The sequence below is a fragment of the Pinus tabuliformis genome, chromosome 9 (assembly GCF_031772625.1).
Source record: "Pinus tabuliformis cultivar Carrire ecotype Pingquan chromosome 9, CPIR1, whole genome shotgun sequence".
NCBI classification, from domain to species: domain Eukaryota; kingdom Viridiplantae; phylum Streptophyta; class Pinopsida; order Pinales; family Pinaceae; genus Pinus; species Pinus tabuliformis.
The window spans coordinates 1,330,887,814-1,330,902,494 of NC_142307.1; the positions used below are offsets into that span (position 1 = coordinate 1,330,887,814).

The following is a 14,681-nucleotide window of genomic DNA, read 5'->3' on the forward strand; positions in this document are numbered from 1 at the left end:
ATGCTTCCTACCAATGTAATACATAAAATCTGAAGGTAAGATCTGTTATGTAAAGCTTGTTGCTGTAGCAAAGAAGTCAGTGTTGGTCATTGTTATTACTGTAAGCTCTTTAGAATTAGTTCAGGCTACCAATTGCCGCAGTTACTCTGAATGTTTAAGGTTTGCTTTTATAAGGCTGCTGATGTTAACCTACAGCCTCCAATAATATTAAAAAAACATTCAATATCCAAGTGACAAACTGGTTTACTCATGTTGAGTATTGACTTGTTGCAGAAGGTGATTATGCCATTTAGATTACCTTGCATGGACTCAGGGCTACACCAGACTTGATAAGATGTCTTACTTAAATCTCTGATGAAGTATATGGTGCTGTTTTAAGCATTTGATCTGTTTGAACTTGATGCATGTATCATGTCTATTATTCTGCGGAACAATGAGGAAACAAAGTGGTAGGTTTCCAAGAGGCAAAAGCCTTGGTTCAATTGATTCCCAGTTCTGTTTGGCTGCTTAGTGCCTCTTTGTCGATATTTGAAATTGAGATTTCCTTACATTTTAATCATTTAGCTTCAGTAAGCAAGATTTGCTTATGATTTTTTAGATGAGTGATTTCTTTGTCTTTGTCTAACAAAACCTTTTCAAATTTTATCTTGCAATCTTGCTTCTGTTGTTGTGATTCTTGGACACATTGGTTTGCGACATCTTGTAAATGTGATGCTTGATCATTGATTTGCAGGCTGTAAATTGTTTTCTTGGTTTTTTGTAGTCTTTTAATTTTTTTTGCCATGTCAACATGCTATTCTAGCTTGCATTGAGGTATGCATTTCATGCTAAAGATCTTCATGCAAAAGAGTTGAAGTTCTTTAGTTTTCTTCACTTGTACTTTGTTTCCGTATTATTTACTATTTCTTGTATTAATTGATTGACTTCGTTGATAGATCAATTTGTCCAATATTTATTTTTCAAATTCAGTAGGAAGTTCTTCTAATTCCTTTTTTAATTGTACACATATTTCATTATGTAAATTTTCCATGGTGACGTTTATGTAATGGTGTTTATAAATTTCAGTTGATATCTTTATATGATAATTGACACTTACGTGGGTGCACAAAGTGTGAGGGTACCATGATATAACGATACTTCTTTGTCCTTGTCAATTTCAACTTGTTTCACATTATTTAAAAGTGAACTTTGGGCTAGGTGATGATGGCATTAATAAAAATCTGTAACTTCATTGGGACTTTGGGTTTCTGAATCTTGTAAAAAGGTTTAAAATGATAATATATCATTTTTTCATGTCATTCTTGTTACATTTTCACCTTGGCTTTCAAAAAACAATTTGCTTCATAACATTACACATAATTTTGTGGTGTTTGTAGCAAGGAGATTGTTACGAATATAAAATTGTATAAAATAAAATGAACATAAATAAATATAAATAATGAATAATCAAAATAATGATTATTTAAATAGTCATTAGTTAACTGAAAATGCATGTCTAAAAGACATGCTCAGTCATTAAAGGACACCTGCCTAGGTATATAAGCAGGGCATCATTGTAACATTTCTCATCCTTGTACATTTTTATATATAATAAATTATTATTACAAAATACCTTTTGTGTATTTTAACATTTAAAGTCAACAAACTATAAATTTTTTTGCTTCAGTGGTATCAGAGCCATGCAAGTCTTTGAACATTATCCGTTGCACAATATAACCATGCGAGTCCTTGAATGTTATCCGTCGCATAATATGCCATTACATTTACGTCCTTAATTTTTTGAGCAGTTAAGTAAAATTCAAGAAAAGCTTCAACAATGGGTGAAATCATATGCAGAAGTTACAACACGTCTAAAAGAAATTGATAATAAGGAATATGATAGTGACAGTGAAGAAACGAAACAAGGTGAAGTAGGAGAAGAAGATTTTGATCAGAATGATGATAATGAAAATGAAGATGTAATGGATAATGATGAATATGAAAATGATGTCGATGAAGATTGTGGAGATCATGATGATGATTCAGAGGAAGCTAGTCTTGATGTGGATGAGAATGATATGGATCAAGATGATGATCCAAATGAAGATGATGTGGATGAGGACTATCTTGAGAAAAAAGAAGATGAACAATATCATAACAATGAGGAAGATGTTGAAGAAGACATTGATGATGATGAAGAGAAAAATGTGGAAGAAGAAAAAGATCATGTTAAGGTGCAGAGAGATATTTTGGAGGGTCTCGTGGCTCAAATTGTAAGCTCAGAGAATACAACACATCTAAAGAAAGTGTTGGAGGAAGTGCCACCTCCGACCATCCTTGAAGCTTCATGTGAGAGTGGACAAGGGCTACGTGAGATATGTAGAGCTAATAACTCGAGTGAACAACAACAAATAAAAGCTCTTCTTAGAAGTGTTGGTACTGCAATGTGCCTGGACTACACTGATTGGTTTGGCAGTGGAGCTGTTGATGCAACAACTAAAGCTTCAGACAGATCTCTGGTGTTGAAGTTTATGCAATCACATCTTGCAGACTATGTGACTTCAAAGTTACAGGAAATGATACGGTTGATGAGACACAAAAAATTTCCAGTTGATTTTAAATGCTGTTACAACTTTCATTATGTACTGAGGAAGTCTCAGGGGAGAATTTTTGCTTCTTTTGCAAGGCCAGCCATTACAAGATCAAATGAAGAAAATGATGGAATTAAAAATCCTTTGACTGATATTGCCATTACCAATTTTGTCCATATGGATCTGGATAAGGCTAGAACTGCACACAGATCTGAAGCTGCAAATTTAAACATCCATGTAAGACAACTTCAATGGTGTCATACCCGAACAGATTCCAAAGTCAGCAAGGAGGAGACGTGGTTTGATATTGTAGCTTCCTTAGGGTCTGACTCGGATGAGGACTTCATAAGTGTTCCTGGAGACTTTTTCCCTTCTGCAAGCGACACTTTGAGTCAACCATCAAGTGTTCAGGGATCACCTCACGCAAGCATTGCATCTCTTAAAGATATCATGTCTAAACATGAAGGTTTGGATGACTGTACCTCAACAACAATATTTGTTACCAAAAAATTAGTGGCCAAATTAGTTAGTAATGAGAGTAGTTTGTATGCTGGATCTAGTGCTTCATTAGAGGTGCAAGTAAGTGCACTTCCTTCATTGAGACATGCAGGCGAGGTGGGAAATAGCAAGAAGGTCAACCCTTCAACAACTGAAGAAATACAAAGAAAGCCAGTGTCAAAAGCTCCTGAAGAATGTTCTAATGTTTTGACAGTAGATATGCTTTACATCGAAGAGGGCAATACATATGACTGCCCTAGGAAGCAAACAATTAAATCCTATTTGCTTTGTTTTATTCCAAGCGTTAGTTTTACTGACAAGAAAAAACCTCTAAGTCCTGGGCCATCGGGGACTAGGAAAAAGGAAATAGTGATTAAGCTTTCTTTGAAGCGGTAGTCCATTGTTGGACATGAGAACACTGATTCTTATTCCTCAAATCAATTTGTAAATAAACCTATAGCAAGTGCTTAGGTTCCATTTTGTCCAACAGAGAAAGCAATGCAAGATTGTTGGTCATTTATTCAACCTTTCACATTCAAGATTTGTGGTAAGAATTATTTTAGGGACAAAAGAAAGACTTCTGCACCAAACAATTTGCTTCATAACATTACACAAAATTTTGTGGCATCTGAAGCAAGCTGATCGTTACGAATATAAAATTGTATAAAATAAAATGAACATAAATAAATATAAATAATGAATAATCAAAATAATGATTATTTAAATAGTCATTAGTTAACTGAAAATGCATGTCTAAATGACATGCTTAGTCATGAAAGGACACCTGCCTAGGTATATAAGCTAGGCATCATTGTAACATTTCTCATCCTTGTACATTTTTATATATAATAAATTATTATTACAAAATACCCTTTGTGTATTTTAACATTTAAAGTCACCAAGCTATAAGTTTTGTTGCTTCACAGATGTACTATTTACCCTTGATTGACAAAGATATTTGTAATAGAATATGTATATTAAATAATTGAATGATGAATTGATGATTACATTGCTCTCATGACGGTATAACTTTATTGGCATTGACTAGTCATGAGAGTTAATATGTATGACCTATGACTCTTAATTGAATATTGATTAATTATTAATCATTGTTCATTATTATTTATTACAATTATTGTGTTTGTAGCATTGCCATCCCCTTCTTTTTCTTCTTCTTCATGACGGTTTTTTCATTTGATAAGACGTTCTTTAATGGTTCTAGAACATAACACCTCTTCTTTAGTGGGAAGAATACCTTTTGACTCTAAAATAATGCTTCCTTCATCATTGAATTTAGGGACGTCTAGTTAATGTTGGCGAGGGTATTGTTATGATTTGATATTAATTGGTGTTGAGTTTGGTTTAACCTCAATTATATGTTCTTTCTTTTTGGTGGCAACTTCGTAGATAAGTCTTGGAACACCTTGTCATATTTTTGGATTAAAGCTTCAACATCTAGGTGGTGATAGTGGACTATGTTGGAAATATGGGGAGGGCGATGAATCAATGTTTCACTTCAATTAGTTAATTTTAACTTCACAGCATTAATTATCATTAGCATTAGATCAAAACATAAATCAACAACACCATTCAACAATGCACAACATCAAAAGACAATACATAATAAATTTTAGGTGGAAACCCTTTCGGGAGAAAAACCACCGAACGCTTTTAATATAGGTCTTTGACTCTTTAATGATTACATCAAAAGGAAGTTCCCCAACTTCCAAGATTCTCCAACAACAACTAGAACGAGGTTCCAACCCCCTGATTTATCAGCTCCAACTCAACGGACGCTCCAACACCTTAATTTAGCAGATGCAAATCGGCTCCCACTAAAAGGACGCTCCAATGCCCTGCACAGGTTCCAACCTTCCCTAGCACAACCCCGTTGCCCTGAAGTGTTCTCAAGCTCCAACTTGAAGGAGACTCCAATCTCTGCCTTGCACCACTCTGCGACCCTACTTAACAATCCACCACTTGCCCCGAAGGCTCCAACTTTCAATTTACCTTAGCGGACCACGTTTCACAATTTTCAGAGTGGATCCTCTTGTGCTCAATATCAATATAAATAGAATCAAAACAATCTACTGACTTGTTGATTTGCAATACTAGAACAAGGTCGTTAGCAACAATAACAACTCTCTCTGCTTAAGGTTCCAATTGCACATTGCAAGCCCTAATGGTGATATGCTCTTAAGGCATATATACTGACTTAATAGACTGCTCATCAAAACATACATGAAAATCCTAGCAGCTTTGCTCAACAATTTTCACTGCCCAACCCCCGTCATCTGTAAGACATTGTCCTCAAACTCACATAGCCATAGACTACCATCCTTAGCAGTAGCAATGCAATACACTCAAACATTGGTAAACTTTGTTATGGGCAACTGATATGATCTCTGAACCAACAAGCAATTCAAGCTCTAGCAATCAAGTCAAAAACCTTTATACCAACAATGAACCAAGATATCATACTGATAATGACTGGTAGCACAATTCTAGATTCCAAAGATTGGTTATCAACAAGGTCGATCTCTTTGTCAAATGCTTGACCAACAAGGTTACAACCTCCTTGGCATGCTTGTCTCAATCATCGTATAAACAAGAGTGTACTTAGCCATGTCATTTCAGAGGTAGCTCTAGATCTGAACTCTGAATCTTTGTCAATAACAACACATTCGTATCACTGATCACAAAAGCTTTCATTAGCACAACCTTATCATCAATATTAGCTACAGTAAACGACCAATAACATATTTCAGGTAAAAGGACAGATTTGCAGGCTGATCTAATAATCAACAGTTAGGGCACATACACACTTCAACATTCTGGCTATGTTATTGGATCTAAGGGTTCTTGATGTTGGATTCATAGATCCCTGTTTTGGATACGGATCCACCCATATGCACGTAGGACCCACCACATAAACAGATCCTTCAAACCCAAAAACAAACACCATGCTGTTGAAATGGATCTTGTGTTGACTAGCCCTCACATGCCGAATCCCAAGCAAATAACATTTGAGAATTTTGTGTTTTTTTTCTTTAAATATTCTATTTAGAGTTTTAGTCACTTATTAGTAATCTGTAGGCTGTATAGTTGTATAATTTATCACCGGTCAATCTAGCAGGGGTTCTAAAGGGGCAACTACTAGACCAAGTGGCAACAACGAGACAAAGAGCCATTGTCACCTCAGTCGATGTCCCCTGCTCTTTATGGACTTTCACCAATGGGAGGAGTCCCGATATGGAGGAAATCCCTTCAATGATAGGATCAATGGCAAGGTATAACGCGATTTCCAAGGCTGATTCAGAGGAGAGGCTCAATTAATGGTTCAAATGCTTAAAGAAAAGCTGAAAGGCTCCCCAAGAAAGACTTATGAAGGATGACCTCGAACTTAGGAATATTCAGTAATGATGAATCCCTAAGACCAAAACCTCCAAAATCCCTCACTTGTGATTGATGTGTTCACACTAGGGTTCAAAGTGAGACAAGGATGGCTCATTCAATGGAAAGGTTTAATTAAAGTGTGAACTTTGGGAGAAGCTAGGGTGACTTTCCATGAAAAACCCCTTGGGAGAAATACTATAAGAGGCCAAGGGTTGAGAGATATATCGTGGTAAAGGCTTATCCATTGATCACCTATAATTAAGAGAAAAGGTATTGAATGATGAATTACGAAGTGCAAACCTTTAAGAAATCCCCAAGTCAAAGCAGCTTCAAGGGTTCCCTCTTGGTGTGATAGCTAGGGCATAAATTTATTTGAAATTCCACCATCAGAATTCGTTCAAAACTGGAGGATGTCTAGAGGAGACATAAACAAAGAAACTTCTCTGGATAGAATCCTAAAATTCCTCTTGCCAAAAATTTCGCACCAAAAGTAACTTTTAAAGGGAGATCAAAGCAGTCTAACTTTTAAAAGGAGATAATGAACAGAGGGGAGTGATGTATGTGGTATCGGGGAGTGAGACCATGCAACCAAAATCCTAAACTTCTTCCTGCCTGAAACGCATGCCTTAGTAACTTAAGCCATTAAAAGAGGAACACATGCCTTAGTAACTTATGCCATTAAGAGAGCATAAGAGGAATCTTTTATGACATGTCTTTAATGAGTGCATAAGAGAGAGTGTAATGTATCATTAAGAGAGAGAGAGAGAGTTACGTAGTGCCATGAGAGTCATCAAGGAGAGAGGTGTGAAGTGATTAAGGTGATGAAGGTAAGGTGACTTGTAATTCCTTCTAATAATAATATCATAGTATCATAAAGGATAATAAAATTTATTGAAATGTAATTAGTTTCAGTCTTCATAATTGTATTTGAGTCATGACTTGATGTAATTATTGATGTACTTGACAAAAGAAAAGAAAATGAATTTTATTTGTAAAAAGGAAAAATTATTATTATTGAAAAAATGGGTTTCTTGCCCATCATGTTGTGGTCCTAGGTGAAAGCACCCTTTGAGTGCTCTAGGGGTCTTGTTGTCAAATCAAGAGTCAAGGTCATGATGGTCTAGTCCTTGGAGGACCCATGTAGCAAAGAAGAAAAAAATAATTATTATTGTAATTTGTTGTGTATAAAAGCCTTCAAGAGATGCTTCAGCCAACCTTCCTCAAGTTGGCCTAAGGAGGCCTTATCCGCCCTCAAGAAAGCCTATATAAAGAAGAAACCTCACATCATTTGATACACACATTGATGATATATCTCTGATCCAAGCGAAGTAAAGAAGGGAAGCTAATTTCTGTGTAGGCCAGCAAAGGAGAAAAAAGAAGCCATTTTCTTTCTCTATCTGCTCACACATGGGAGTTTCTGGAAGGAACTAGGTTTTCCTTAGTTCAGATTTCGCAGAATGTTTGATTGAGGTTTGGTTGGCTCATCTCTTGGAAGGTTTCGTCTTGGGTCAAGGTCAAGGTCTTGGAAGTCTTCATTGAAATTCTATAAGAAGAGATTTTCATGGGTTTTCCTCTCTAGGAGAGGTTTTGGCCCTGGCTTGCAACCTACATCTGGTGTTCTTGTGTTTGTATTATGATCTTCTATTGGCATTTATCTTGATGATGAAACAAAACTAAATAATAATGCTAATGCTCTAAGTTAACTCACAAGAAAATGTCAAGAATTGCAGAGAAATCAATTTAATAATCACCCTCAGAGTATGCCCTAGATTTCTCAACATGGTATCAAAGCTAGGGCTTTGGACAATGGGCAGAAAGAAGATCAGTTTGACATTATTACACCTCAAGAAGGATCGAGTTCCCAAGACCAAATTTGTGGAGGTAAGAAAAAGAAATTTTGGGCAGTGCTTCAAGCCCTAATTGCAGACATTATACTGCAGAATTTTTCTAGGTTGACAAGGGTATTTGAAAAGCTTTTAAAGCTCTGTTTCAAGGGACCAAAGATGTGAAAGAATAGCCCTCTGAAATCCTCAATCATTGACTAGCAGATTGAAGATTTATGGGCATAATTATTATCTCTACTCTCTGTATCTAGGCCGCAGATCCATCCTTTGATAATGAGGCTACAAGAAGACTATTTCTGAAGAAGTGAAGGGCTTGTCAAGAAGCTCAAGGCAGGCCGCAGTCATTGGCTCAGGAGCGAATGCCAAAGATCACAAGGTTTGCCATCTTCATCAAATCCTCTGAGTTTATGTGCAAAAAATTCGCATCTCTGATATACTATAGTCATTATTAAAATTGATTAAAATTCTTGTGGAAGAATTACTCTAGTTTTGCAAGGCGTTCAAGGCTTATCTGTTATCAAGAAAGGCACCAAGCCTTCTACCAAAAGTACGAAATTCTGGAGTATTGTTCTAGGCATAAAAATAGCCCTAGAAAGACAATCAATAAATGTATTAAAAATTCTCTCAACGTCTATGCAAATTATTAGTCCAAGGGATATATTGAGCTTGAGACTGAAGTATAGTCTCTCGCTTCATTGGTATAAATCCTCTCTATACCTGAGCACGAGGTATATGGCATCAATGGAGCGGAACTTTATTTCATTGAGCCCGAAATTATATAAGTCAGTGATATGTAAGTATCTTTTTGGAACCAAAGTTCTGCATATGAAGTTTTGATCAAGGATACCGAGGTTCTGAAACATAGTCATATTGAAAAATGAAGTGCATTAAAAGTACAAGAATTCCGGAGCTCGTAGCTTATTTAAAGAAATCTTATTGCAGAGCTACAGTTACTTTTGAGTCTAGGTGCCGAATTTAGCCATTAACTTTTTCATCAGCCCTAGGCATTCGAAAGTCGAGAAGAATCCTTGATCGCATTACATGAAAGGCAATCTGGGCCTTTGAAAAGGTGTATTCATCGGTCACGCCTTTGAAAAGGTGTATTCATCGGTCACCATCATTCATAAAAGTATTCACTGACCTGTGGAGATAGTATAAGTCTCTGTGGCATGAGATTCAGAATGTGTCCTCTACAGTCAACATACAGTTGAATCTATTCACATCAGTTGAGCTGATCTGTTGAAATTTTTCAAAAGGTTTCAATAGCAATATTGAAATAATTGTTGAATAAGGGTCTATATTTGGTCACATTGGAAATGAAGGGAAGCTACAGGCAGTAAGTAGTATCAAAGTGACATCAAGTATGCTTCCATGAATTCAGTAATGTTTTGTCAAGAAATAGTCTAAGTCATCATTTTTGGAGAAGACTTTATAGTAGCAGTGGGACCTGTGCAATAACAAATCTGGAAGACAGGAGAACATCAGTTCATTTTGAAGAAAATAACAGTTCAGAGGCAGTAGGAAGGTCATATAATTGTGACTGTGATTCTGTGTTTAGTCAACTTTTGGGTATACATTGTCACACTTGTTGCAAGCAGTTCTGTGGACTTGTGCAGTTTAAGGTGAATACAAAGGGACAACTCTCAGATTTGTGCCTCACTAATAATCAAGCAGAAAGAGCTGTAGTATGCTAGAGCAGGAAAAAGATAAAGAAGGACAGATCGATCTAATGATCACCTTGAAGAAGAAACCATGTTATACAAAAGTACAGGCCACTACAGGTATGTAACCATGAGGTATGTATGACACATCTTTTGTTAAGGGCCGATATGAATTATTGTAGTGTTGGGTGATTATATAGGGTTTGTTGATTAAAATTGTCGACACTGTTGAAACCCTAGTCATATAGAAACCCTAACCCTGTTCCCTCATGGAAACCCTAACCCTTGGCCTTTAGGTTTTGTATGCAGTCTAGGGCTCATGTCAAGTAGGCTTAGATAAGGTTGATGAGTTATGTATGATCCCTTGGTCTTGGGTTGGCAACTAATAACCCTAGGATTGCAACCATTAAGTTTCATGGTAACCTTACATTGACATATTGATATCATGCTTTTGTTATTATATACTTTGCTTGGGGGATATGTTGCACGAAACTTCAAGGAACCTGATGTTTCGAGCCGTACCCATACCCGAAACTCCAAAACTTGGCCGAAACTCGACCATCATGTAATCATCTATTAGAGTTAATATATATTTGTTTTTCCTTCTAAATTGTCATCTAGGCTTAGATAAGGTTGATGAGTTATGTATGATCCCTTGGTCTTGGGTTGGCAACTAATAACCCTAGGATTGCAACCATTAAGTTTCATGGTAACCTTACATTGACATATTGATATCATGCTTTTGTTATTATATACTTTGCTTGGGGGATATGTTGCACGAAACTTCAAGGAACCTGATGTTTCGAGCCGTACCCATAGCCGAAACTCCAAAACTTGGCCGAAACTCGACCATCATGTAATCATCTATTAGAGTTAATATATATTTGTTTTTCCTTCTAAATTGTCATCTATGGGTCTTATTCCCTTTTTCCTTGCAAGATAATGTGTTATTCACTTATTTATACACTGAAATTTTGGAGCCTTCCTAGGTCTTTCCCTTTATTGTTTCAAACACTTGAGATCTCTTAGAGTCTTTTCACCCCTTTTGCTTGTTTGATCAATTGTCGTCTTTAGGCATGTTTGACAGTTTCACCATGCTTGCGGACCTTTTCTGGTGGCTTCGAAGGTTGGTCTTTATGTATTCGAGTTGTCATAGCTTTGTAAACACTCCTCGCACTCATACACAAAGTGTTAATCATTGTCACACAAAAGTCATCACGGTCGTCCTAAAGTCTAACTCAAGTGTCGCACTTGTCACTTCTTGTTATAAGACAGTCTCACAGAGGGTAGTGCTTTGTCTTGTTGTTCCAGTGATTTGTGTTGTCGTGTCGTCGAAGTATGCTCAATGTCTGATCACAAAGTTCAAGTTCTATACAAGTTCACCTTCCCCCCGCACTTAGCCATTTCTCTGAAAATTTTCCCGACCGACCAACTAAGTTCACCGGACCCTGACTAAACTACGCACTGCGCAGTATCAGCCCTCACTGATGCAAACTTGTTGCCTGTAACAGCACAGTGCGCAGTCACTGCCCCCCAAAGCAGTGGCACTGCGCAATTCCAAAGCTAAGCAGCTTCCCTTCATCCCCAGAATTGCACAGTAACTCCTCCCACCCTGACCTGAACTTTGCACTTTGCAATCTCAGTCCACAAGCTTCTCCCATTGCCTGCTAGAACCCCGCAATGCACAAAGAGCCCAACCTGCCTTGCCTCCCAGAACTACGCAAAAGTGACCCCTAGTGTCCTCCCTCAGTGGGAGCTCACTGACCTCGTGAACTACGCAGATCTATCCTTCAGGTCTATCTGCTGCCCAGTCCTCCTTACCTTTGAAAACTGCGCAGATCTATCTCCCAGGGTCCCATCCAGCATAAGCCAGTGACTATCTGAACTATGCAACCATGTCTCCCAATGGCCCCTGCGCAATTTTTCCCCTCAGTAAGGACTGTGCTTAGAAGTTCCTCAACCAAGCCTGAGCTACGCTCTGCGCAATCTCAGTGACCAACCTCTCTCCCTATCACCTAGAACTACACAATGCACAGTTACTGGGCCCTCCTTCCAGCCTGTCACCTATCCCGGGCTCAGTCCATGGATAACAATGCATCATCTTAGACTAGGGAGTTTTTGGATTGATGTTGTCCCGTCATGAGTGAATTGCAGGAACATGTACATTGTTAGATCATGGCGAGATGATGAAGAAGGAGAAGAAGGAGGAAACATGCTTGAAGACTCACTTACAGCTGGACGAACAAAGAAACCTATCAAGAGAAAGCAAAAGGAGCACATGTATGCAACCACCTCTCAAGACCAAAGATCATTGAAGACCCCGCATCATCAAGTTATGCAAAGGAGAAGAGAAAGCACATCCAAGAACACATCTATCACTCAGCAGCAACAACGGCTTGACATTGCCACCTCAGCAAGCCAGTCCATGTCAGTAGTGTCACGAGTTGTCAAGGGCCGCATCACTAATATGAGTCATGTATATTGTAAATCAAATGTAATGTAAAGTGGAAGTCCAACGGACACACATGAATATGAAGAGTCATGTCAGTTGAAAAGTCATAGGAAGTTGAACAGTCATGACGGTAGTCAAAGAGTCACAAGGGTCAAGCATCACCCCTTGGTTATATATACCCCCTCATTGTATGAGCAATGGACTTTTCACCTTGGCTCCTCCCGCATAGCATAGAGAGTTTCAGTCAAGTCTTTGAGGAGAAAGGAGTGCCTCCAATGTCCCACTATTGGGGCTAGTGATGTACAATGTAAATCAATGTTTTAAAAAACAGAACCGGTGACCGAACCGGTCCACCTAATTAACCGGGTGTCAAACTGGGACTGGTCAGATCTAAACATTGCAAACCCCCAAACCATGAAATCCTGAAAACCATTAAGTCTGCTGAATTTTGAGTGAAATCTAAAATTCTAGATTCTCCTTATGAAATCCAGTGAGGTCGAAACCACTCTCAAACATCCTAAGTCATTTCATGATAGTGTTAAAAATTTAAGTAAAAGGGTGAAAATGAAAATTAAAGGAAAATGAGATGGTAGGCATGTTTTTCTTGGAGGGACTATTTTTGGAGGAAACCAACACCAAATTTCCCTCAAAACAGCTTCAAAACTCAAAAAAATGCATTATGTGGGGTTTATAGTTGCCCTGGCAATAAACCGGCCGGTTTATGATGGAACTGGCCGATTTCACCATAAACCAGTTGGTTCCATCCTAAACCGGCCGGTTAGGACCGATTTTTCTAATTTTTTGGCAAAGGGAGCGGTCAAACCAGGTTTTTTTGTCGGTTTGACCTGGTGGGCTAGTGAATCAGTCGGTTTGACCAGTTACCGGTTCTTGCTTAATTACAAAAGCCTTTTCAAGCCAGCGCATTTCCATCCATGACTTATGGATGTTTGTAAGACTATTCTTTGAGAATTTATATTTCATGTTTGTTTCACATGTACTAAGATAGTTGAACTATTTCAGTTGTTTTAGTGTTTATCTTGTTGGGAATGTGTTGTAACGGTCGTCACTATTGTCTCATCCTTGTGGACTATTCCGCGGGATACTAGACAGACCTTTCCTTACTTATCAGTTATAACGGCCATCACATCCGCTGTGGGCTACTCCGCTAGATGGTAGACGATATTTCCCTGTTCATTGGTTGTAACGACTGTTGCATCCACTATGGACTATTCCATTGGATGTTGGATAGGATTTTCTAGTTCATGTGTGTCTCTTCCTGGGTGGTACTATTACCTCTCACTTAGAGGCTCACTTTTCTTCCCCCTTTTGCAGTAAGAGAACCTAGACACAGTTGCGTTGCACACTCACCAGGCACACTCACCTTGTTGTTCGAAGATACCATTGCATTACTCTCTCGTGCTGACAGCTAGAGCCAATGCAAACCTTTAAGAATTTGGCAACCGGGCCATTATACTAGATGGGTCTCCTACACCAAATGATGTGAGGTCTGATTGGGACTTCATGCTGGGGAGGTCCCTTGAATGTTGGCAGGTCCAACATCGTCAACACTCAGTCAAGTCAAATGGCTCCCCAAGAACTTCAGTATGGTTGCTCTGCTAGGGCATAATAGTCGCCTCATATTGTGCCTAGATAAGCTTAGTTCTACTTCCTTCTAATCCACAAGAATCCGATCCTTCCACAGAGATTTGCTACCTTAGAGATTTGATTCTTCCAAAGAGTATTTCCTAAGAGATTTTGTCCTTCAATTAGCCTCAAACTCGTCCAATATTCTGCTCGAGATTTGTCTTGTCTATGCCTCAAATCCATCTTCTCTTTTCCTTAGAAAGTCTAAATTACTCCCACAAAAAACATCCGAGTTGTTTTTCAAATGTGGGAGGACGAGTGACTTTACATAGTCATATCTTATGTGGGAATGGGTGCCATCAAGACTAGGGTTGACTTGACTAGGAGGAGGGCTAACTTGGCTTCTTGGAGCCAAATGTTTGTTGATTTCTGGTAGCATCAGATGTGCCCTAAGTCTCAAATTTTGCAGGGAGGCTTAGACACATGTATTCTCCAATACCCAGAAATTGTTTTTGGAAATTCCACTTGGAAACAGTTTTATTAAAATAATTAATTATTTTTAATGGGACCCTAAGTCTAAACTTAGGAAATTAAAATAATTAATGGGTATTAATCTAAATTGTGGGTGAAACTTCTAGAAGAAGTCGGAGATCAAGTCAATATGATCCTAGCCATT

At 38.1% G+C, this 14,681-nt stretch overlaps 1 protein-coding gene across 1 annotated transcript in view; it reads left to right on the forward strand.

The window, feature by feature from the left end:
* The window catches only part of LOC149153429 (protein RAE1-like), a 357,670-nt gene that overhangs the window by 92,372 nt on the left and 250,617 nt on the right, over positions 1-14,681 (forward strand). The window lies entirely within an intron of this gene.